At 43.4% G+C, this 23,982-nt stretch overlaps 1 protein-coding gene across 6 annotated transcripts in view; it reads right to left on the bottom strand.

Moving 5' to 3' along the window:
• The window catches only part of Tet3 (tet methylcytosine dioxygenase 3), a 104,413-nt gene that overhangs the window by 52,577 nt on the left and 27,854 nt on the right, over positions 1–23,982 (bottom strand). The window contains exon 1 of one of the 6 annotated variants that reach the window (XM_048787372.1): positions 13,236–14,276. The exons of the other annotated variants lie outside the window; for them this stretch is intronic. The gene's annotated coding sequence lies outside the window, so the exon portion shown is untranslated. Of the gene's footprint in view, positions 1–13,235; positions 14,277–23,982 lie in introns of those variants that run through there. 6 annotated transcript variants of the gene reach the window in all.

The raw sequence follows: 23,982 nt of genomic DNA, 5'->3' as shown, positions 1-23,982 counted from the left end.
ACCAAAGTTATCATCACCAATATTAAGACAAACCAACATCATGGGCCTGCCTCTGCCTATGATACACTGAGGATTAACACCCTTCACACAGAACTCTTGCCAAAATGTAGAACCTGAATCTACTCTTGAGGAAATGTCAGGAAACCAAAATTGCAGGGTGTTCTACAAAGTACCTGAAATGTTCTCTTTAAATATTTCAGTCAAGAAACAATCTCTTCCAATTTGTAAGGACAAGCGACACAGGTTCGCTCTCAGACTGAGAAAAACCATCAATAAAGTATATTGTTGGAACAATTCATGAAATTTGAATGTGGACATGGACAAGATAATACTGAGTGCACTTAATCTTCTTGATGTGGATCATTAGGCTATGGTTACATAAGAGAATATCCTTGTTACGACACACACGCTGAAGTAATGGGGTAAAGGGACACAGTAATTCCAACTTATCTACAAATGATTTCAAAAAAGCTATATGTGTATATAAAAAATACCTACATACTATATACAGAGAAAACTATAAGGCACATGAGGCAAAATGTAAACAATTGGGGTATACAGGAGACCCAGGCACTATTCTTACAAATGTTTTTTGTTTGTTTGCAATAACCATTGAGCTACATCCCCAACCTGTTCTATTTTGTTTCAGACAGGATCTTATTAAGTTGCCCAGACTGGCCTCAAATTTGTGATCCTCCTGCCTTAGCCTCCCGGTTGCTGCAATCATAGGCATGTACCAATATGTCCATCCCTGTACAACTTCTCTGTAAGTTTTAAACTTGCATCAAAATAAAAAGCTAAAAAAGAAATCAGGGGCTGGGGTTGTGGTTCAGCGGTAGAGCGCTCACCTAGCAGGTGCAAGGCCCTGGGTTCAATCCTCAACACCACATAAAAATAAATAAATAAAATAAAGTTATTGTGTCCAACTAGAACTAAAATATAAAGATTTTTTTTTTTAAAAAAAGAAAGAAAACAAAATACAAAGCACTTTAAACAGATTGCTAAAATGATGCTAGCTCCAAGACTGCCAGAAAGGGCCATCAGAGGCTCCAAAGTGGTGGCAGAAACTAGGACTTCAGATCAGACCTGTGAGAGGTGAAGCCCCAGCCTTCAGTTCCTGCCTCATCCTCATCACTGCTCCTGTTCTGGTCACAAGGGACCCTTAGGCTTCTCCAATGGGCCACTTTCTCTGATGTCAACAAGCTTTGTACATGGAGTTACCAGTCCTCAGGCACTGAGAGGGTCACTCTGGCTTATTTTTCAAGCACCAGCTAGCGTCACCTCCTCTCCCACCCAGTTGGCAGAGTTATCTGTGGTTCCTTCTCCTGGGATCTAATGACACTTTGTACACTGTGGCTTCTTCCCTAGGTTCCCATAGAACCTTTATTATCATTATCATACGCCATGACTGTCACATGTTCGAGCAGCTGCCTGCCCTACCAGCCAATGTCCAAATCTTAATGACTCTGTGCCTCCTGTCCACAGCTGGTACAGCAGCATAATCCCAGGAGATTAAGAGGCATCACATCCCCCACTGGCCATGGAATAATCCAGCATCTCTCTAACCCTGGAGGAAGACCACTTTTCAGAGGAAAGGCCCAGGAGTATGGCAGATGACCCCGCACTCCCTTCCTTCTTATAGACCTACATGAACGTGAGCTGACAAAGCCTACAAAGTCTGAAGCAATCAAAATTTACATGCATGTATATAAAGGACAGAAGGAGCACGCATAACCACAAAGAAACATGGGGTGGGCGCAGCGGAGAACTCTTGTAATCCCTGCAGCTCGGGAGATGGAGGATTCCATGTTCAAAGCCAGCCCCAGCAAGTTAGTGAGACCCTGTCACAAAATAAAATATTAAAAAAGGGCTGGGAATATGGCTCAGTGGTTAAGGACCCCTGGGTTCAATTCCTGGTACCAAAACAAAACAAAACAAAAAAACTCACCAAAAACGTGAGTGTAGCATGGATTTACAAAAACAGTGTCAGGAAGACTAATGCTACACGAGCTGAGGCTTTCCCAAAATGGTCACAACAACGAAAAGGGATTTAAAAAGTTATTTTTGGTGTGTGAATAAGAACAAGGAAGGGCTAGGCTAGTTTCGTGCCTTAGAATTCCCTGCGAAGTAAAATGCTTTTTGTCCCAAAAAAAGAGAAGAAAGGGAAAAGTAGGTAAGGATATGAGGGAAAGGAAACAAAGCCAGCAGGGGTGGGGAGATCTTAAGAAACCCTAAATTCTAGTTTCCCAGTCAGGAAGCCCACTGAAATATTTTTCAACACCTGCCAATGGTCCTGGAGCAGGGGAGAACACCAACAGGCACAAAGGGCAACACCATTCCCAGCCTCCAGTCACCTCAGTTTGAGAACCATGCCGGGTAAGACCCCTGAATGCATTCCCAGAGGAGCCACAGGAGCCAGGTTCCACAGAGGACCTCAACCTGTCCATACCCAACTAGTCTAACTCCTCTTGTCACGTGGTCAGTGGGCCAGCAGATGGAGAGATCCCATGGCGGTCCAGTCACAAATCCGAAGGCTGTGGGCCAAATCTGCCACCGATCTGCTGGAAGACCTACACAGTATTCATATTTTTGTTTATTTTCCCAACATTTAAAAATCAAACTGCACACGAAACCTGGGATTTCCTTGATGGTCCACACCTCTACAGCAGCGGTGACTGCAGAATCACAAAATGTAAGTGCTCCAGCTCATACTCAGTTCCACCACTCTGTATTGCCTCGAAACCAAGGTCAGGGGTCAGGGATTACTTACTAATTGCCTGAATTAATTATCATTTCATTCACTTGTGTTACCTGCCAAGCCCCTGAAGGCTTTTGAATATGCAACTCAGTCTGTAGAAGTTCAAATTTCACAAGGTCTGCTGTGGCCCCTTTGAGGCTGGCTATGGAGCATCACAGCTGTAAAGGCTGGCTCACCACTGGAGACAAGAGCACAAGTGGGATGTCAAATGATGGGGGATGAATCTCTAGAAGTCCACCACAGGGCTTTGTTCTCAGAACTGTCCAGTTCAACATGTTTATCAATAACAATAGAGAGGGCACACTTATCAAACAGGCAGATGTTGAAAACAGGAGGCAGGCTGGGATTGCAACTCAGTGGTAGAGTGCTTGCCTAGCATGTGTGAGGCATGTGTGAGGTTCGATCGTCAGTACTACATAAAGATAAATAAATAAAATAAAGGTATTGTGTCCACAAAAAAAAAAAAAAAAAAAGAAAATAGGAGGGATAAACCTATGCTGAATGACAGTGCCAGGAGTCAAAACTTCAACAGGCCAGAGAGAAAAAAATCTAACAGGGTAAGCAGGGTCCCGTACTCACGCCCCAAACCACATCTACACAGATTAAAAATGGGAGAAGCAATGGCAGCAGAGCATATCCGACTGTCTCAGGAATCGAGAGGGAGAAAAGACTGAAGGCTAACTGGAGGTATACTCAGTATGACATGATATGGTAGCATCAAAGGGTCTCATGACCCACAGTTTTTTTCAAATTTTGTGATTACAAATCCTTTATGAATTTATAAACAATGTTTTACAAAACACTACTTCCCGTTACTAGATAAATATGTCTTTCTTCCTTCCTTCCTTTCTTAATGTTGACTGATATCTTTTAAGTCTATCTCACAGTCTACTAAAGGGTCCCATACACAGCTACCTAAAAAGGACCTGTAGCACAGGTGGAGATGGCGCCACTCTGCCCAGACAGTCCCTACCTGAACACAGAACTTCCCTTTAGGGACACATCCTCCGAGAGCACAGAGAAGAGTGAGCAGGACAGCTCAAAACCATAAGAGCGTAGGTACCCCATAAATACATACAAGTATAACTATGTTGTCAATAAAAACAAGCAATCCATAAAATAAATACGTCCCGTTTGGTCCTGAAAAACTTAAGGTCTTTAAACATGTCATTTGGGAAAAGAATTAAGAGTTTTGAGTAGCCCTAAGGGTAAAGCTATAAACAGAACCTAGGCTCCTTTTAAGGAGAGAATTTTCCTAATACTGCAATGAACCCAATCCCCCAAACAGCCAGAGGGTAATGAGTTCTTATCAATGGAGACTCTAGACAAGGAAACCCAAGACTTGTCTGGCAATTACTAGCAGGGAGGGCAATGTTGGAGGACAGACTCCAATTTAAGCCCTTTCAAAGTCCCAGCTCAGACATTCCTCAACTCTAAACTCTCCATACTTTCCCTCTTAATTCTTACTGTCCTCTGGGTTCCAGCAAACACCGTGTGAGGAAGCTCCTAAATGTCTGCTTCCTGCCTAGACTTCTCAAGTGCCCTCCAGCCAGCTCTAAACCCTGGAATGTGTTCCACACTGAGAGTCAGCTTGTCTAAAATGGAACTAAACTCTCCTTCTCCATCTCCAGTAACTCCTTTCCCAACTTTACCATTTTTGCACTTCACGTTCCCAGGCCAAACATTACCCATGTCCCTCCATCGTGCCTGGGTATCAGATCTAGACAACTTTGAATGTGTACTGTCTCTCTGTTCTATCAGTCTAACTTTGCACTCCTGCTCTCCAGTCTAGGTCTTTATGTGCACATGCACTTTTTACTGATCCTAAGCAACAGTGGCTTCTTTAAGCAACTCTATGCACCCTTAGTCCCCCATCCCACCATACACACACACATACACACACACACACACACACACACACACAGAGAGAGAGAGAGAGAGAGAGAGAGAGAGAGAGAGAGACATGCATACTCTTTTCTCCACCCTGAAATCTATTGCTGAACATAGTTCTGTGGGACTCCCAGTCAAACTTCAAAAAATCTCATATTTTACTCTTCTTCAAGCTTCAGATTTTAAGGATGACGTGTTGCATATCAAGGGCTGTGTGTGTGTGTGTGTGTGGTTGACTGTATTTTCCAAAGATGGCCACAATAATCCCTTCATCCCATAAGTTCTTGTTTTGTGACTTTGGTATTTCTCTCAGGGATGGGTGGGGTCTGTTCCCTTCCCTTCAATCTGGGTGGGCTGTGAATATGATAGAAGTGACACTTTCAAAGTGACACCTTAATGACCTTCAAAGATAGATCAAAAAGTTGACCCAGCCTGGGTTTCTTGGGACACTCACTCCCAGCCACCATGATATGAGGAAGTTCGGGCCCGTGGGAGCCCACAAGTAGGAGTCAGCATTCCCAGCCAAGGTCCTGGCCAAGCTATGGTTAGTCACCAAACGAGGGTGAAGGAACTCTTTGAGGATTGACTAACCTGGGATTCTCAAGCCTTTCCAGTTAGATCCTAAACATCAAAGGACAGAGACAAGCTACCCCTTGCCAAATCATTTCTGATTTCCCAATCCAGAATCCAAGAGCACAAAAAAAATGACTGCTGTTCTATGCCACGAAGTTTTGGGCGGTTTGTTACTCAACAATAGACCAGACTATAGATTTCAAGAACCTCAAGAAGATACAGAAGAAAGGTGAGGTCTATAGAAATAATGCCAAGAAGCCTGTCAGTGCTGTGAAAATAGGGCATACCTAGGCCTGTGGGGGGAAGATCAGTTCTCCCTACGCAGGAATGCATGTGAGTACGTGGGAGTCAGAAAGGGTTCATCTCAAAATAACCTTTGGGATGAGGCTGGAAATATGGGCAGTATTTTGAAAGAGGGGCAGGAGGAGGAATTCTAGACGGAAACAATGAAGGAATAACATATGCAAAGGCTTGAGGTTGAGTGAGCTGCTGTGGGTGTGTTTGACCCAGCCTGAACCCAGGGCCTTATGCATGCTAGGCAAGCACTCTACCACTGAGGGAGAGCCCACAAGCAGGAGTCAGCATTCCCAGTTAAGGTCTTGGCCCCACTTGTTTTTAAATTTTGAGACAGGGTCTCATTAATTTGCTGAAGCTGGCCCAGAACTTTCAATCCTTCTGCCTTAGCCTCCTCTGTCGCTAGAATTACAGGCCACTTCATCCAGCAGTTGTTTGTGTATCTATCCTAAAGTAGGAGGCAGAAGGTGCATGGGCTACAGCATGAACACAGCAGATTTATAATTCGGGACATTCAGGTGTCCCCACAGAGCATGCACTACAGGATTCAAGGCTGGTGATCGAAACACCAGTTACACTAATGCTACTGCTCAAATCCACAATAGTGAGGGCTAGAACCAAAGCACTGGCTGAGATAGGGATGAAATGTGGTCATGGAGGTATATGATCAATTGCAGGGAGCGAGACAAGAACTGAATCAATTCCCTCCTAGGAGGTCTTCCTTGACCCGCCACAGGGTCTGCACCAGACTACAGGTACAGTCACCAAGAACAACTTGTTCTACTGGGGATCTTTTCATAAAAATGTATGATCAAATGGAACTACCATTTGGCCCAGTTATCCCACTCCTCAGTTTATACCCAAAGAACTTAAAATCAGCATACTGTAGTGACACAGCCATATCGATGTCCACAGCAGCTCAATTCTCAATACCTAAACTATGGAACCCACCTAGGTACCCTTCAACAAATGAACACATAAAGAAATTGTGGTATATACACACAATGGAATATTACTCAGCCATAAAAAAGAATGAAATTATGGCATTTACAGGTAAATGGATGAAACTGGAGAATGTCATGCTAAGTGAAATAAGCCAATCCCAAAGACCAAATGTTTTCTGATATGCGGATGCTAATTCACAATGGGGCAGGGGTGAGGAACAGAGGTATTTGGACTAGACAGAGGGGAGTGAAGGGAGGGGAAGGGGTATGGGGGTAGGAATGATAGTAGAATGAATCAGACATTATTATCCTATGTGCATATATGATCACAAAACCCTACATCATGTCCAACCAGAAGAATGAGAAATTATACTCTATTTATATATGATGTGTCAAAATGCATTCTACTGTCACATATAACTAATGAGAACAAGGGGAAAAAAAGCATATGACCAACTGCACCTTACTTCCCTCACACCTTTGGAATCTAGCAGAAAACCTCTAGGATGTGTTCTAAAGGTCTGCCCCCTCTGTTTCCTGAAGGACCTGGCTGGTGCACAGCTCATCACCCCTGCGCTTTCAAAGGAAGATCGGTGAAGACTCCAAGCAGAGTCAGTGGTCTCTCCTCTATGACAGCACTGTCACATGCATAGATGGCAGAAATCAGCAAAGGCTGCTGAATGCCACTGGGAATGCCTTGGTCCCAAAGGACCCAGGAATCCAGCCACAGACCCTAGAACAGCTTGGCACTCCCATCCGCCCTCCAGAGAGGCCCACCAATGGCACCAGTGCTGCCCCCTTCCAGGTACAGAACCCAGCCCTACTGGGACCTTCCCACCCACCCCCTATTAGGTTCCTTGCCTCCCACTATCATGTAGATGGCTCCAGTCCACCCTAGGCAAGGCCTTCCCCAGCTTGGGGGCTTGCTCCCTCCTCCAGGGGCAGCAAGGATTTATTACCAGACGATTCAGGGGTAGTAAACATTACTCAGGCAGAGCCGAGCATGGTGGTGCATACCTGTAACCTGAGCGACTCAGGAGACTGAGGCTGGAGGATTATGAGCAACCCAGTGAGACCGGGTGTCAAAAACAAAAAGAACTGTGGACAAAGTCAAAGTGTCCCTGGGTTCAATCCCCAGTACTGGGGGGAGGGGGACTACAACAAAAAAAAATTACTCAGGCAGAGAAAACATCCTTTTCAGATCCAAGAAGAGACCTAACCTACCATTCTCCTTCCTGACACTGCTGTGCATGCACTGCATTGCCACCTGCAGTCTCGGATCTCACCCACCAAAGACTTGCCTCTTCCCCAGGGGTCCAGGAACCTGTGCTGGGATGTGGCTCTGCAGCCTGCCTGGCTAAGACTGCAGAGGCCCTGCCCATCTCCTCTTCTACAGCAAACTCCCTTCTTGGACTCCCATATCCCCAGGTATCTGCAGGTATTCAACAGCCGCAGCCTGCCCTCTCCACCCACGGGGTTCTGGAACCCCCAGGTGCCAGGTGAGGCAGGAAAAGAGTAGAACTCCACTCAAACACCACTTTCGGTCACCAATAAAGACAGAGGTACAGACACGACATAGGTTTCCCAAGTCTTTCCTGTCTCTCTGAGTATCAACACACTGCAAAACCACATCAGCAATTCTCTACTAAAAGGAAATGGAAGAGTAAAAGAAGATGAAGGACATTATCTGGAAGGAGCAAAGTCCTCACTGGCCATATCTTCTTAGGGCCTCTAAGAAAGGGGAAGCTGCAAGATGTGCACAGAGGGCCGACTTGACCATCAGCGGTGACATGCCACATTAGAAAAACGTGTCTAAGATGTTTTCAGCCAGAATGAACATGTCTGTAATCAGCCTCCACAAGATTCTTCCGCGGTGGAATCTCCAAGAGTGGACTCTCATGGGACTCCAAGGCAGTGGTGGCTGCTTCCCTGCCAGAGGGCCAGTAAGTCCCACCCAGTGCTTTCCTGACCACACACACCACGACTCTGCGCCTCTGTTCTGTCAGCGGCTGTTTGAGGGCTTGACCCTTCCCAGCCCCACCCTTTCCCTCAGTCCCTGAGCTCAGCATCCACCTCCCAAACAGATGGCCCCATTCCCTTGAACAGTACATGGGTTGTATTTATGGCACGTTGTCTAGAGTTGATCAATTATTCATCTCTTAAGAGGATCCTGCCCTCTTGGGATTTACTGATGAAACCAATCTGAGTGGAGAGACTTTTAGGGGACTCCTGCAGAAGATGTGCTTATCTGCCTGTTTTTGCAGGAGAGTGTATACATGTACGTGGGCTAGCCCAGTTGAACGTGTGCACCATCCACATCAAAACTGGCCCTCTGCAGACAGCAAACCAAAGAGGGTTATCTACAACTTCTTGAAGCCATCACATGTCGGCAGAGGGTGTTCCTGTGAGAGGTGGTGGGGGAGACGTGTTTCTCGTGGTTACTATTTACGTATCAGTAAAACATTTTAAAATCTAATGTTTTCTACTACAAAATGGATGAATACAGATCTTTCAGTGGCTGGGGTATAATGCACAGGAAAATGCTGAAATGGGCTTAACTCCCTGAGGTCATCATATCTGGCAAAAGCAGAGCTATGACTGTTCCTGCCCTCTGACCTAATAATAATTAATGTGGTTTTGAGGAAGAAAGGAAAAGAAGCAGCACCAGGAAAAGTCTCTATAATGCTGATGGAACACCCTTCTGATAGGCTGAGCATCTTGCTAATCATTCTACACTTATTTCATTTAATCATCACAAACTCCCACAAGGTTAAGTAACACTCTCAAGATCACAAAGCAATCCGAAAGAGGCTGTCCATTTTAAACTTATATGAAATTAATGTTACCTATGCCAAAGATATCCCCTGAAGCATTAACAGTGTGTAACTACAAATAACCCAAGAGTCCAAACATGAGGGAAGTGGTGTCTAAAAGGTATATTTCTTTTTTATGAAAATGAAATGGGGGAATAAACATATGAAAAATACTTAGCTTTATCAGTATCAAAGAAATACAAAGTAAGACCGTAGTGAGATTCCATTTTACACCTATCATATAGGACTCAAGAGGAACATTGAGTTGACTCTTGTCCCCCGGCCACTTACAAACTGTGACCTTAAGAAAATTAATCTGTCTCCCTTTCCTCATCTGTAAATTAGGACTTCATAACAGTACCTACCTCAAAGCTGTTACAATGATTAAACTAATAACTATACAAAGAACACTCATAACAGCACCAGATACATTGTAAGCACCATGAGAAAGGATTTTAGATCAAAACCAAGTGACTACAGTTTAGCATTTACTTTTCCTTATACACCACTGGCAATAAGGAAAATAGGACAAACATTCTGGAAAGGTTTATGGCACTACATTTAATGTCGACCTTGCATATTCCACATCAGGAATTAAGCATACAAATGTTCACAGCAGTATTACTCAAACACTGAAGTGTGAAAATATTCTAATTGCCCATCGACCACAGAATGGACAATAGAATATTACAGAGCAGTGAGAACAAATGAACTACAGGATCATGAATGAATCTCAGAAACTGCACTGGGGCTGGGGGAGAAGCAAGCTTTGAAAGACTACATATGCTCTGTTGATCCTAAAAACCTCTAACAGACAAATAAACAAAATTAAAATGTGTAAAAACATAAACATATAAAACGAAAACTTTAAAAGGCTAATGAAAGAAAAACACAAAATTCACTCCTCCTGGAGTGAAGAAGGGGGATGGGCTGGGAGAACACACCAGAGTGGGGTCAGTGATGCTGTCCATGTTCTAGTTAGAGAATTCACATGTGTCTTTTATCATTAGCTTTATCTATTGAACATATAAAACACTAGTTTAATAAGCTTACACACATATAATAAAAATTACGACATTTCATCAGTAGATTCACAATTGTTTAAAATAGGAACATGATGTATAAGGAAATGTGTTAAATGAAGAAAGGCCAAGAATGTACTTCTTACATGGATACTTCGAAGGTTTTTCTGTTGGAGAAGTGAATACTATTTTAGGTAGAAAAACAAAAACCAAGATTCAAAATATTGCTTAATTTAACAATTTCATTCCATTAACACACATGAAACATCAAGAAGAAATACATGGCACCATGAAGACTGCTTACCTCTGGGTGGTACTGAGTGGGTATATTTTCTTATTTATAGTCTCCAAATTTTATTACACTTCAATTTTACTTAGGGGGAAAGGTTTTAGAACACAAACTGAAAGTTTGTGCGAACCTTGCGTGCCTGTTAATCTCTGGGACAGGAATTTGTGGGTAAGGTATTTTCTGTGCTATTTCTGTTGCTAGAGAACTGTTCACAGCACACAGAGATCACACACGCAAAGTAAGGAAAATGCCTAAAAAGACGAAGAATACTCTGGAAGGAGTGTGGCCGAGGAGGGGTGCTTAGCTTGGAACTTCCCACCCATTAAGGATTTCTGCAACTTGCTGTGGAACGAGAATTCCAAACTAAAGCCTTGTCACTGTGACCAGCGATGGACCGTCCCCTCCCAGCTCACCGCCCCAAAGCACCCCGTGGCAGGGTTGGCAGGCGAGGGCAAACAGAGCTGCAGCCACTCTGCAGAGTCCCCTGCCAGCCTCTTGATCTGCAGCCAGGAAGCAGGATCCAGCCCTCCTGACGGAAGCCCCTGTCTCAAGCAGCCGGTGGCGGACCGGCCAGAGGCCAGCAGGGAGGAAATCCAGCCCGACCACATCTGAGGCCTGGCATAAAGCAGCAGTGGCTGCCTCCGCAGCCGCCAGCACACAAGAACCAGGTCATGACGTGCAGGCGGCTCCTCAGCCAGACGCAGCTAGAGCCGGGCTCCCAGCACGCGCGTGCGGGCGCACACTCAGCCCGGCAGCGCTGGGCCACCGAGGGCCACGCTGCGCACGTCTGCAGCCAGAAAAGCCCCTGGCAGCTCCCGGGAGGCGGGGCAACCCACAGCGCGCCCACCCGGTTATTCATACCGAGTTCCAGCACCACCTCCCAAGCAAACAAGAAGGCAAACTGCTGGCACCACAGCTCCCTGACAGAGAGCCAGCCCTTGGCTAACAGCCCCATATACTTTCCCCAAAGGGCCCCCACAGCCTTCAAAACCCAGCTCAGGTGTGTTGTTAGGGAGTAGCGCTGAGACGGCTGCTATCAGTTTTGAGTGCCCGGTGCCACCTACACTAAGCAAGCACTTTTACATTTAAATGTAACCTTCCAGTTCCTACAACTCCACATCCATTTCAGCAGGTGAGCAGATGAGGCACAGAGAGGGTAACTGACCTACTCCTCAAAATTGACAGCGGGGCAAAAGTTGAATCCAATATCAATGCAACTGATGTGGATGCCCCTGGCCTCCCAGCTACCACGATTCTAATCATTCAGAATCTGGAAAATGAGCTCCTAAATTTGAGGGAAGTGCTCAGTAATTACTAATGGATTTCAGCTTCTTCCTCAAACCCCTGCCAAACAAATCTATCCCTTCCTCATTCCTTTTCCAAGGACTCAAGAAGACTAAAAGTCCTCCCCCACCTTTTTCATTAAAATAAATCAATCTTTAACCACCCCAAAATTTGAAGGAAAATTAAGTGGAGAGGTATCCACTTCTAAGCCCTAAGGCCAACTTTACACACTGGGCTGGGAAGTGGCAAAGGGGCATTGATGTGTCAGATATGCCTGTTAAGAGACCCTGCTGCTGTTCACAAGGCAGGAAATAGCCGGGCTCAGTGGCGCATGCCTGTAATCTCAGTGGCTCTGGAGGCTGAGGCAGGAGGATCACAAGTTCAAAGCCAGCTTCAGCAAAATCGAGGCAATAGGCAACTCAGTGAGAACCTGTCTTTAAATAAAATAAAAAATAGGGCTAGGGATGTTGCTCAGTGGCCAAGTTCCCCTGAGTTCAATCCCCAGTACCCCCCGACCCAAAAAAATGAAGGAGTGCAAATAAATTCTCTTTACCCTAAACCGTAACTCCAAACAAACAAAACTCACAAGACGCATTCCACAGCCTCATTTTCCATAGTCACTGCTGGTCTGTTACCTCCAGTAACTGAACAATGCCAGTAATCAGGGTCTTCTACATGCTCACCTGTAAGTCCTGTCTGCAGTGTGGGAGAGGGAACAGCACCTTAGCCCAGCCGCATCCATTCCCTGCTCCTTAAGGTTCAGGAGGGGTGAGGAAGGTCCTAGGAGTCCCACTCCTTTGGCCTCTATGGCAGACCACCCAACCTCCTGCCTACCTTCACACCTCCCTCCCTCCTTCTGTTTTTATGATCCTGCTGAATCCTGGTCCTCCTCCGTTCTCCTTTCCCTCCTTCATCCTCTCAAGGAGCTGCTCTCCTCCTCCTCTCCCCCGACTCTTGGAAACCTCACTTCCTTTCAAGACTCCATCACCCCAGCTTACACCAATAACCCAAAAGCTTCTTTCTCCCTCCACTGCCCTCCAGCTGCCAGACATGATTCCACGTGGATGCAATTTAAAGCTCATACATTTAAAACATAACTCAGGGGCTGGGATGTAACCCTTTGGGGTAAAGTGCTTGCCTAGTATGTGCAAAGCCCTGGGTTCAATTTCCAGTACCTCTAAATAAACTAAATAAGTAAAACCTAACTTAGCACCTGTCCTCCTTTACCCAGCAACTCCTCCTCTAAACAATCCCTCCCACTGCCTTTTTTTTTTCTTTTCTTTTTTTTTGACAGTACAAGGGAATGAACCTAGGGCCTCATTAGGCAAGAACCAGTATCACTGATCTTTCATTTAGAGACAGTCTCACCAAGTTGCCCAGGCTGATCTCGAACTCGTGATCTTCCTGCCTCTGCTTCCCGAGTACCTGGATTATAGATATACACCTCCATGCCGCTTGGACAATACTTTTCTTTAGGGAAAAAAAAAATCATGTTAAGGGCTAGGAGGAGTTATAGCTCAGAGGAGTTGCTAGTTGTGTACAGCACTTGCCTAGCACGTGTGAGGTACTGGGTTCGATCCTTAACACCACATAAAAATAAATAAGACAAAGTATTGTGTCCATCTATAACTAAAAAAAATTAAAAATAAAAAAAAGAGCTATTCTCCTGGGTACCCTATTCAAACCCTCCATCACCTTCAGTGTCCTCATCTTTACATTTCCATATGCAAACAAAACTGAAACCTGCCACATGCTCCTCTTGAGAGCACTTCAAATCTGCCTTTGTTCAGTTGACTATTCTCTGAATCCCTCACAGGACAATCACAGTAGAAGGTTCCTTGACTGGTCAGCCCACCTCTGCTTTCATCCCAGCAGACCACTGTTAGATTCACATTCAATCTACTGAGCCTAGAACCTCTATATCACATCCCCCACCCCACCACAGTCCCCTCTAATTCATTACTTTAATCTTCTCTTTTGGTTCAAACAGTAAAAAAAAAACTATCTTCTCTTTTGGTTAAAAAAAATCAGTAGATAAGTGAATGAATGAATGAATCACAGGTAATAAAGGTCTTTCCATCAAGTAGTGATTCTCCTAAGACCTTAAAACTTACATTTGTAAAAAGTCTTTTCTACACTTAATGAAAACTGAAAACTCATTATGAGAGGAATGTTCTGGTAGACTATGATACAACTCAATGGAATATTATGCACTTGTCAAAACCCTTTACTATAAACACTAAGGGAAAAATATGGATGAAACAGGAAGCAAAATAAATAAATAAAAGCAAAATACCATACTGTATAAAAGTTTTGATTGGAACAATGTAAATCTATATATGCAAATGATAAAAAGATAGTTTTTTTGTTTTGTTTTGTTTTTTCGTACCAGGGATTGAACCCAGGGCCACTTAACTCCTGAGCCACATCCCCAGTCCTTTTCTTTATTTTTTTATTTTGAGACAGAATCTTCTTAAGTTGCTTAGGGCCTTGCTAAGTTGCTGAGGCTGGCTTTGTACTTGGATCCTCCTGCCACAGCCTTCCAAGCCACTGGGGTTATAGACATGTCCACTATGTGCCGGGCAATAGTTTTTTTTGTTTGTTTGTTTGTTTGTTTTTAATGAAAATCCTCACAAAACTATGAAATTCTATCTACTATTGCTATCAGCACATTGTAACAATCTAATTAAGTATCCGTTCGCTTATTCCTCTAACAATATGTATTCAGCATTACTTTTAGACACTGAGGACATAGTGGTGAAGAAGCAGAGTCCCGACTCATGAACAGGGACTTGTTAGATGTCTGAATCTGTCTTAGATCCTGATCAAAATTAAGCTCCTTCAGGAATTTATACTGTACCAGTGTCACTAAAATGTGTGTAGCAGTATAAGCCTATATCACATACTGAGACTTTGAATATATAATGAAAGCAATGAAAACTGATATTAACTATGAGTTTATCTCCAAGTGAAGCTACCTTTTGTGTAGTTACTGATAGGATATCAAAGACACATCATAAATTCATTAAAGAGCCAGGGAAAACCCTGGTGGATGACCCAAAAGAATAAAAAGAGGTCAGAAAAACAGAATGATAAGGAAGAAAAGGAATAGTTTCAGTAGAAATTGCTCAGTGAGATAGAAGAACAGGGGGCTCTTTTCACTAGAAAGTGAAAAATAACCAGATAAAAACAATGAGATTCCCACTGGCAAGAAATGACCATGGTTTGTGTGTGTGTGTATGTATAAACACACATATAGTTTTATATATTTATATATATATATATAATGCCACATGTACTTCATTTACAAAATTCAAAATTCAGTATATTCAGTGGGGTTTTTAAAAATATGTATTTATTTTTAGTTGCAGTTGGACACCACACCTTTATTTTATTTATTTTTATGTGGTGCTAAGGATCAAACCCAGGTCCTCCAACGTGCTAGGCAAGCACTCTACCACTAAGCCACAACCTCAGCCTCATCAGTGGGTTTTTATGTGTTAAAATTTTCCCTAACTAGGGGCTGGGGTTGTAGCTCAGTGGTAGAGTGCTCACCTTCATGTGGAGGGCATGGGGTTCGATCTTCAGTACCACATAAAAAATAAAGGCATTGTGTCCATCTACAACTAAAAAAATTTTTTTTAATTTCCCTAACTATATCATGAGCATTTCTCCATACTGTTAACTATTTAAGAACTTCACTTCTAATTTTGAAATATGCCTTCTTTCAATTGGCTCAATCTCTGAATCTCTCACAGGACAATTGCAGTAGAAGACACACATACTGTTCTCCCTGGTATGTGCATGACATACACAGAGCTTGCAGCAAATCTCTAGGTTCACTACAATCCTATAGCATATAGTGACTGTCGGGGTCATTTCTTGCTTCCTCCTACATCCATTTGGACTTATCATTCCCAAGGACAGGCATGAAAACTGGCAATAAGACAGGGCTGAATGGACAGACTGCTCACCCCAAACACAACAGGCAACAACCATGGTAACAACAAGGGGTTTTACTCAGATTAGCACAGGGTTTTATTTTATTTGAGTGACTATTTAAAAACATGTCCCTAGCAAGCCTTGGGGACAACGCCCCTTCCAAGACTAGAGAGGGAGTAATTGGTGCGGCAGTATCTATTGGTCTAGTGCCATAGGTGACACTGATGAGGTCCCCTAAGGCCCCTTAAGACATGCCCATCAAGCAATAAGGAGACTGAGCACGGGCCACGGGGTCTTGGCCTGTACTATTCCCCACTGAGTACCAGGGCTGCTCTGCAAGCTCCATCAGTCCAAGACAATGTAAGTACCAAAGCTGAGAGTCAACTCAACTTTGGAACCTGCATCACAATTTAATAATGTTGTGGCAACTAAACACATAATTCACTTTTACTGTATTTTACAAAATGATCAGCCTATGATGGATTAGAAATTTTAAAATCAGGAGAGGATAGTTAATGGGTACAGTAGTACAGTTGGAAAGGAGTAATTTCTTAAGTCCTATAGCACAGTAACTATGGTTGACAACAATTAATTGTATATTTCAAAACAGAGTGAATGTTCCAAACATAAAGGAATGAGGTGATGGATATCCAATCATCCTGATCATTACACACTGTGTCCACGTATTGAAATGTCTATTTCCCATAAACGTGTATATTATGGGGGCTGGGTTTGTGGCTCAGTGGTGAAGTGCTTGCTTCACATGTGTCAGGTACTTAGTGGGGTCAATCCTCAGCATCACATAAAGATTTTTTAAAAATACATGTATTATGATTCAATTATAAAACCTAGTCCCTTCACCAGAAAATCTGAACAGCATTGATATACATCATTTAAATGCTAACACCAGTCAATTCATATAAATAATTAGTTAAAAAAAAAGTTGAAATGATAAATCTAGCTATCTCACTTGGTTAAACATCTCACAAACCTTTAGAGAACACCAAGATAATTCACTGGGGGAAAATGTCTATTTTGATAAATAGTAGTGGACAACTGGATAGACACATGCAACAGAATGAATCTGTACACCTGCCTCACACCACATACAAAAATCCACTCACAACGAATTCAAGACCTAAGTGTAAAAAGTATAAAAAAGGTCTAAAACTAAAAGGTCTGTAAAAGGTCTAAAACTGTAAAGCTCTTAAAAACAGACATAAATCTTCCTCATCTTGGATTAGACAATGGTTTCTGTGATGTGATACCAACAGAACAAAGATCAACCAGATTTTACCAAAATTAAAAACTCTTCAGCTCCAAATGACACCATCAAGAAAGGTGGGGGCATAGTATGGGGGAAATATTTGCAAATCGTTAACACTCCTAAGAGATTTCTATCTTCATAGAAAACAATAATAAAATGACAAACCAATTTAAAAATGGGCACATTCACACAAAAACTTGTACATGAACATTCATGATAGCATTATTTACAATAGCTGTAAAGGGGAAATAAACCAAATGTCCATCAACTGATCAATGGATAAACGAAACAGTCATACCAAGGATTATTATGCAGCTACTAAAAGAAATAAAGTATTGACACATGCTCCAACATGGATGGCCCTTGAAAACATTGCATTAAGTGAAATAAGTCAGACACAAAAGGTCACATACTGTATGATTCCATTTATATGAAATATGCAGACTAGGCAAATCCACAGAAACAAAGTATACTAGTGGTTGCCAGGGACTGAGGGGGCTGGGGAAAACCAAAGGGAGGTTAATGCTATTTGCTATGGTTTCTTTTGGGGTTGATGAAATTTTTATGAAATAGAATGGTGTTGGTTGTGTAACTCTAAATATACTAAAACCACTGAACTGTGAACTTTGGGTGAATTATGTTAGATGAAGTATATCTCAGTAAAACCATAATTTGAAAAATATAGAAAACCTTACTCTGCAAGAAGCTATAAGAAACACAGAAGCTAAATACCTGCTCAAGGAGGGGAGTGGTGGGGAGGGCCAGGCTGGTGAGCTCACCCTCAAACAGATGGAGACACAAGCAGAGGAAAAACTGAAGCAGGAAAGCACATCTTGTAACTCCCTCACAAGCATTTCTCTCTGCATTTTCCCATTAGGTTATAGGTGAAAGTGAAAACAGGAGGATCCTATCCCAGGGACCTTGGTGGCAGCAGTTCCTTCTGTATTAAAGGCAGACAAGAAGAGCACCTCAGGCACCTCATTGACAGTCTCTGAAACAGATAACCCCTCGGGTGTCAGGGGTAGTGGCAAGAATGTATATTAAGTAGTAAGTATGTCCTTAAAGAGTTAAATGCAAATCATTAGTTGAAAAAAAAAATCATGTTAATACCCACAACAGGGAGCCTGATATGCAAAATAATCTAATAGTCAATTACCTGTGAAGCATCCTCCTTGTAATGTAAATGACCACTCCAGAAGTACTGCACTGGAAAACGGAGCAGCAACTAGCTGCTCTGACCCAATCTGAGGACATAGCTCAGTTGGGACATATCTCAGGCCACCACCTCTGGTTAGGGATGAAGAAGGCCCAGCTGAAACCCCCAAGTAGTGGTAGGGTGCTAAACCACACTCAGCCTGAGGGCGTTCCTCCTCAGAAATCAGCAGCTGTGCCCCACCCAAGGTGGTGATCTCGTTCCCCAGCACCGTTCTCAGGGACAGGCAGTGGCTGGACCAGTTTTAAAGTCCCTCTCTCTCCAGCTATGGCCCTAATCCCAGGCCAACACCAAACCAGCCAGGGACAGGGTAGGGTGTGGGCTGTGGCCTGGCATTGCAAAGACAGAAGGGCAAAAGGAGAAAGGAAGGAAGGCAGTTCCCTGGGGAGCTGGCCCTGTTCCACCTCTCTGCCTATGGACTCAGCGACCAGACTCCTGCCCAGCTTTGCTAAACCTGTCTTGCTCTAATCTACCAGGGCCTTAAGTTCCTCATCAACTTAAAAAAAGAAAGCTTTAAAATAAAAAAAAAATTTTACAAAAACCAGACTGTATGCAAGCATGACTGTGTAACAACATATCCCATCAATATGTACAACTATAATGCACCAATAAAAAAATTTTAAAAAAGAAACAGAAAAAAAAAATGACCACCAAATACTGAATGTGATGTGTGATCCAGGGGTTTTTCTCCCACAAAAGAGGTTGTTGACACTGCCAAATATGATTAAGTGGGGCTGGAATTGTAGCTCAGTGGTAGATCGCTTGCCTAGCATGTGTGAGGGACTGGGTTTGATTCTCAGCACAGCATATAAATAAATAGAATAAAGGTCCATCAACAACTAACTAAAAAAATAAAAGATGACTCTTTAAAAAAATATATGATTAAGGTCTGCAGATCAGCTAGTGACACTGCATCTACAATGAATTTCCTGATTTTGATCACAGCTGTGGATACCAATGTGATTTTTAGAAAATTCACATTCAAGTATTTAGAAGTACAGGACATCATGTTTTCTACTAACTTTCAAATGGCTCAAATAAAAATCGCAAAGAAAGGTTGAAAGTATAGCTCAATGGTATAGCTATACCTAGCATACACAAAACCATGGATTCAATCCCCCACGAAACACACAGATAAAGAGAGAGGGGGCGGGGGAACAAAGCAGATGTGGTAAAATGTTAACATTTAGGAATCTGGGTGAAAAAAAATTCCTGTAACTTTTGAAACTCTGAAATTATGCCAAAAAAATTTTTTTAAAGAGTGATTGTTGCTGGATATCTCAAAGGGTCTTCCAGTTTCTGTGAAAAGGTGACATTCTCCACAGTTTACAGGTGAGGAAGAAGAAACAGGATGAAGTGTGTGGTCAGCAGAGGGGCTCTAGAACTCAGGTTCTCTCACTTAACTTAGGTCCGTCCCCTCCACCAGCCGCAGGTTTTCCAACTGAGGAACAGTGAGCATGAGACAAAATAAAACACTAATAAAATAAAAGAAATATGTAATATTTGCCAAAGTATAAAAAAAAAGTTAATACCACTAATATAGAAGCTCTCATGAATAAGAAAACTCTAAAGGAGGCAAGGAAAATCAGTATATATTCACAGAGAAAAAGATACAGACCACAACTAAACATAGCAATAAAGGATTTGTAGGTCAAGACCTTTTACATCATTTTTTATATCATTTAGAAAATAGTTTCTTAATAAACATGTATTATTTTTTAAATTAGGGTAAAAAACAGACATCAAAAAATTTTTCAAAAATGACTATTCTAGAAAGGCAAAATATTAACAGGAGTTTAAGTGGAAAATTAAGGACTATTAACCCTAACCTAAACTATCTTTTCTGTGATGAATTTGCCTTCTTTGTAACAAGAGCAAAAAGTTTTAACTATTTCCAGAGTTTGGTCATATCAGAAACGGAATAGCTTTTACACTTAAGCTCCCTTGTGTTTTCACAAGTGTATGCATAATGCCTGGCCTTTTCACAAACCATCACAAGCACTTAAAGGCATGTCTTTCTAGTCCTGATCAAGTATTGGGAGCCCAAATAAACAGAGCTCTTTTTGTTATATTAGTCCCCAGTGGAGCAGTTCTCAAACTCCAGTGTGCTTAGGAATACCTTGCAGAAAACTGGCTACTGCTGCTGAAGCCAGGTCTCACCCCCAAAGGGGATCCTGACACAAGTGGTCCCCAAACTACCCTTTGAGAACCCCTTTTCAATAACCCTGCAGGGATGAGGGTGAGCGCAAACATGGGGAGGAGCCCCACCTGATTCAGAAGCTGGGAGAATTGGGACTCTTGCAGGCTGACGGGGACAGCGCTCTCTTTCTACCTCCCAGGTGCACACACGCTTGAGAAGTCAGTGGTCGGTGCCTTTGCTCTTTGAAAAGATCACATGGACAGGAAAGGCAGGGGTTGGAACAGGCTTTGTCCAACAGGTGAGCTGAAGTCCTGGGCAGCCTGGCATTGCAGCCTCACTGCCGGAATGGGCTCTGCTCTGGGAGAGGCATTTGGAACAACTCCACAGGTTCACAGAGGTCCATCTGTCAGAGTTTCTGCTCAGCACCCCGAGAAGGCAGCTCCTCCAGAGCTGGCAGAGATACAGAAGTAGCTGCCAGGAGGGGCCCTTCTCTCAGCCCCAGGGCCACCTGGCACACAGTGCCTCACCCACTCCAGGTGGGAGCTGGGAGATGCACTAACATGAAATGGGCCCAGAACAATATTTCCACCTCCCTCCCTGACCCACAGCATTTCTTGGGTACACCCTTGCTTCCCCTGCTTCTAGGGAATTAAACTAGCAAAGAAGCCAGAGAAGCATTTCGATCTCCTCTGATGCCCTGAGCTTGGGAGATAAGTGGAAAAGGAGGGCGAGCCCAGACCACCAGCTAAATGAGTAACAGTTTGCTGTAGCAGTGAAGCAAAAAGGGTGACACACTGACGCACAGCTCTTGCAGAGGGACTGTCATCCTGTTCTTGTCCTCCACCCCCGCCTTCTTACGAACAGCAAGGGTTTCCCAAACTCCAAGTCCATACCCCTAGGCTCTTGGGTCTCTGTGAAGCCAGCCCTCCTAGGCAGGCATCTCCTGTTGGGGGGGAGGCAGAGACCAGGGTCCTGAGGGTCTGCAAAGACCACCAAAGAGGCGGAGTGGAGAAGCACACCCCAACAACCCCATCAATTGATTCCCAATTACTAATAAAAGCTTAGAAGGCAAATACGACAGGAATTAACTTGACCTAGGAAACGCTTCAGGGAACAGACCCTGGAGAGGACAGCAGTGGGAAAAGAAAGATGCTATCATGAGACAGGAGACTGGGCATGGAAATGGGGAGCCAGTTTCACCAGTAGTCTTTATAAGTCCTCCTTCCAGCCTTGCTGAGTCCTCTTCCCTGTACAGAAGTTGCATGTTTGTTTTGTACTAGCTTCAAGTGTTTGGAAACCCAGAAAGCAGTCCTCCCTACTAGTTAGTATATTAATAATGAGGTTAATGACAAGTGAGTTGCAGTCCCAGGGTAATTATGAGGTATGGGATCCTCCCTAATGTCTACACGTGGGAAAATGTCCCAGGACTTTTTTCTTCCTGTGGGGACAGGGTGGGTGCCCCATCTGTTATCTGGATCACTGCCTCCAGGCTTGGAGCCAGGGCTGCCTTAGGCTCTTCTCCTCGCCTTGGCCCAGGCTGGTACACTTTGAAGAAGGGATGTGATGTGATGCTCACTGACTCTCTCACCAATTTGATTTCACAAACATTTATTAAAAAGATTTACTGCATGCAAGGCTGTGTGCCAGTTTCCGAAAACATGAAATTGATAAGAGGAGCACCCCACCATGAGGAATCCATACCCACACACTGCAGTATTGCTAAGGAGGTGCAGTGAGCTTCCAGAACTGAGGGACAGAGGAGGACAGGGAAGTGTCAGAAACAATAGCACAGAGCAATTGACTAAAAAAAAGAGTCCTGTTGCACTCTTTAACCTGCAGGTTAAAGAGTGCAACAGGAGAACAAGAGCTGGGGCGGAGGGTACAGCTCAGTGGTAGCACCCTTACCTGGCATTCACCCAGCACTGAATGGGGACTGGGGACTGCAACAGAAATTAACCCATTCACAACAGTCATTTACAACTATAGTATGCCTAGGAATGAATTTAATAAGAGATGTGTAACAGCCAAGTGGAGAAAACTTTCAAACTTTGATGGACATCCAAAAAAAAGAACAGAATAAATGGAAAGATATACTTCCCTTCCTCTGGAAGGGAAAACTCAATATAAAGCTGTCTATTCTCCCCCAAAATCTCTAAATTCTATGTGATTCCAATTGGAAACTCCCAACAATTCTCACAGAACTTGACAGGTTGTTCAATAAGCTTATCTGGAGAAAGAAACTAGGAAGAAAAAAAAAAAGGCGAACAATGTTGTGGAAAAAGAGTTTTCAGAACAGAACTGTTAAATAAAAACGGTGGTTATTAAACCAATGGAGTACACGGAATCAGACTAAGAATTCAACAGACCTGCAACAAGGTCCTAGAATACTAGTGAATAAGAATATTTATGAAATACTTCCCTTGGAATTGCAAACCACTGGGGAAACTATAAATACTCAATGAAGAGAATGGAAATAACAGGCTTTTTCCATTTGGGAAAAGTTCAATCCTATCTTATATAAAAAAAATATATGTGTCACCGTGGAGATCTGAATGTCTAAAATAAAACTATATAGTAAAAACTCAGAAGCCAAAATATTGATAAATTCCAAGTGTACAAAAATCAAATCTCTGTAGACAGATATTACGAAGGCCAAAAAATGTTTTTCAAAATAAAACAGACGTTGGATGGGGGTGTAGCTCAGTGGTAGAGAACACATTTAGCATGTGCAAGGCCTTGGATTCAATCCCAGCACCAAAAAAAAAAAAACAAAAACAAAAATAAACTGGGTATGGTAGCACACAACTGTAATCATCCCAGTGTGCTCCCAGGTGGCTGAGGCAGGAGGATCACAAGTTCCAGGCCAGCCTCAGCAATTTATCAAGACTCTGTCTAGCTGGGCACAGTGGCACATGCCTGTAATCCCAGCAGCTCTGGAGGCTGAGTCAGGAGGATCCCGAGTTCAAAGCCAGCCTCAGCAAAAGTGAGGCATTAAGAAACTCAATGAGACCTGGTCTGCCGCAGTCTGGCTGGGCACAAATCACCAGCCACTGAAGCAGGAACAAACTTTATTTTTAAACTGCAGGAAAACACTTCACACAGCTCCCAGGGAATCCTCCCAAACGCCAGGAGGCTTGTCCAGGAACCCCCAGCCGGAAATATCTCTCCCGGAAATCCCTCCTCCTGCACTTCCCCAACCAATGGGAACTCTCGGGGAATCCCCGGAAATCCCCACGAGAACTCCAAAATAGTGCGAGAACTCAAAAGTTGCGGCAGAGGCGGATAGTAATGCCTCGCCTGTCAATCAATACTGTTGGCAAAATGCCAGGGGCCATACAGACTCCGCCATGGCTCTCAGCACTGGTCTCTAAATAAAATTCAAAACAGGGCTGGGGATGTGGCTCAGTGGTTGAGTGCCCCATACACCCCCCACCCCGCAAATGACCCTGTCTTAAAATATAAAAAGGGCTTAATATGTAGTTAAGTGCTTGCCTAATATGTGAGAGGCTCTGGGTTATCTCCAATGCTGCAAAAACAAATATACAACAGAAAT

This window comes from Marmota marmota, unplaced genomic scaffold (assembly GCF_001458135.2).
Source record: "Marmota marmota marmota unplaced genomic scaffold, marMar, whole genome shotgun sequence".
In the NCBI taxonomy this organism is placed as follows: Eukaryota; Metazoa; Chordata; class Mammalia; order Rodentia; family Sciuridae; genus Marmota; species Marmota marmota.
Note: the sequence above shows the minus strand (reverse complement) of the source record. Positions and strands in the feature narration are given on the sequence as shown.